The sequence below is a fragment of the Oncorhynchus tshawytscha genome, linkage group LG10, assembly GCF_018296145.1.
Source record: "Oncorhynchus tshawytscha isolate Ot180627B linkage group LG10, Otsh_v2.0, whole genome shotgun sequence".
NCBI classification, from domain to species: Eukaryota; Metazoa; Chordata; class Actinopteri; order Salmoniformes; family Salmonidae; genus Oncorhynchus; species Oncorhynchus tshawytscha.
In genome coordinates this window covers 21,263,439-21,266,152 of record NC_056438.1, presented here as the reverse complement: position 1 = coordinate 21,266,152, position 2,714 = coordinate 21,263,439, and the positions used below count along the sequence as shown (strand labels likewise).

Here is a 2,714-nt window from a genome sequence, read left to right as displayed (position 1 = left end):
ATTCAGAACACCACAGAGAGATGTGATACAGGATACAGCTTACAAAGGAGAGATGACTGAAATAGTTAGTCAATAGAATGGATTCCATGCATGCATATATGCACATCTTGTCATCAGGATGAGCTAATGTTACATTGAGCATAAACCTCAATCTACTCTGATGTTGTTGCCCAAAATCAGTTGTGGTGTTATTGTTCTTCCCTGCAAAGCCACCAGTGAAACCGCTGTAGAAATTTAAGAGCAAGGGAAAAATCTGAGATAAAATCACACAATACCTCTGTATGACAGCAGTTTAGTATTTTATTTAATCTGCACAACATTACCAATGTAAAAAGGAATTTGACAGAATACAAGGCATTGACAGACACTTCACTAATATATAAAGTTTTCTACAGTGAGAAACACATACAAGCAATTCAAGTTAATAAAGAGGCAACGCTGACATTTCAGTCCATGTTTTCTTTTAAGACAATGAAATGAAAATGACAACTTCCCTGATATATTAAGCTATATACAGTGGGAAACACATAACATCAATGCAAGTTATTAAAGAGCAAAAGTCTACATTTCAGTCCATGTTTTGGCGTCTCACTCCAGAGTAAACAGTGTCTCTCTCCATGGCGCTCCTCTGTCTCCCGGCCTTCACTTTCTTATGGATGACTTTCAGAGTTGCGTAATGGAGTGTGTCAACATCTTGATCCTGAGAGGAATAACAACAATAAAATCAACATATTTGGTATTCGACTAAAACATTAATGGCGAAGCAAAAATTGAAAGTGTAAATTTTCATATTTTGATTGAATGGAAAAAAAAATGTATTCAGCGACAGCTCAACAAATGCAAGGTCTGTGTACCTGGTTATGACTGGGGACCTCCGGAGTACTTGGCTGAGGGGGCGCCCCTTTTAATCAAACATTATCATCATCATCAACAACAACAATAACAACAACAACAACATCATCATCATCATCAACAACAACAACATCATCATCATCATCATCAATAACAATATCATCATCATCAACAACAACAATAACAACAACAACATCATCATCAACAAAAACAACAACAACATCATCATGATCATCATCATCAATAACAATATCATCATCATCAACAACAACAATAACAACAACAACATCATCATCATCATCAACAACAACAACAACAACATCATCATCATCATCATCATCATCAATAACAATATCATCATCATCAACAACAACAATAACAACAACATCATCATCATCAACAACAACAACAACATCATCATCAACATCATAATTATAATCAAACAATTAATTAGTCAAGTTTTATGATCAAAAACATGTTCCCTGTACCAACAGTTTCAGCATATTGTGCACATTGATAAGACTTACCTCTGCACTGTTCACATTCTCCCCTGCTGATCTTATACAAAACACAACCAAGGACAATGATGATGATGAAACACAGACCCAACGCTGCACCCAGACAGTACACCAAGAGAATACGGTCCTCCTTACAACCATCTGTAGAAATTCAGACAGTGATAGAGGAGATTCAGGACATTTTGCTCCACCAGACATTGAGTTTCTTCACAGCACCATGAAAGAATATCAGAAGTAACACTTACGGACAACATCCAGCTTGGTCCCGTTCCCAAACAGTATCTCCCCACATGAGGCCACAGCACAGTAGTAAGTCCCAGCATCAGAAAGGCTGAGGTTCCTCTTGGGGAGGTTGTAGACACAACTCTGTGTAGGAGACCCAGCCTCAGGGCTCTTCTCACACTGATCACTCCTGTCTCCATGGGTGTAAATGATTCCTGGAGGGGATTCTCCTGAGCCATGTCTGAACCAATAGACACTGTGTTCTCCTGCACAGGTCTCAGTGTGTATTGTACAGTTCAGAGTCACAGAATCTCCTGGCTGGACTGACTCAGACACAGACTGATGTATAACAGGCATATTTCTGGACTCGGAACCTGACAAGAAGGTCAATAAACACATTTAATCTCTCTAGCGTATCCCTATGGCAAGTGTTATGAATCAAAATTGATTCAATGAGGATCGCATCTTATTCAGTGAATGCATCATATTTACACTGTATACAAGTAAATTCAGATTTACAAAACAAATCATCATAATAATAACTTTCTCTTTACCTTTTGTGATGAGAATGACTCCTTGTCCAAACTCCACATTGTTTCCAAAAGCACTTCCACAATAGTATGTGCCTGTATCAGAGAGTTCCACATCTGCTATCATTAGGTGATTTTTTCCTTGGCCACCTTCTACTGAGAAGCGAGGGGTTATCCTTAAACTCATGGTAAAATGTTGCATTCCTGTCATACTTATAGATGGTCGAGATGAGCTGAGGAATATTTCCAAAACTTTGCTTGTACCAGGAGAACATTATTCCCACGTCGCCTTTGTTGAAGCAGAGCAAAACCACTGTATCTCCAACGTTGGCTGACATGAGACCATTCTTCTGACTGATGGATGAGGACTCAGTCCGAGCTAGTCCATGAACTAGAGAACATTATTATATATTAGCTGTTACGTATATCAATTACAACTTTGGATTGTCAAAATGTCTGTAGAACAATAATTGGATACCTTGTGTCTCCAAATCAAGTTTGGACATCACATAAGCAGAGAAATGTAAAATATTGACTTACCCATCTCTACGAGAAGTGGAAATATCAGACACAGTGCGATCATCTTTAAAGT

The 2,714-nt window shown here is 38.3% G+C and overlaps 1 pseudogene; it reads right to left on the bottom strand.

Annotated features, from left to right (window-relative positions):
* Positions 1-373: 373 nt before the first annotated feature.
* LOC112259928 lies at positions 374-2,714 on the bottom strand (annotated as a pseudogene).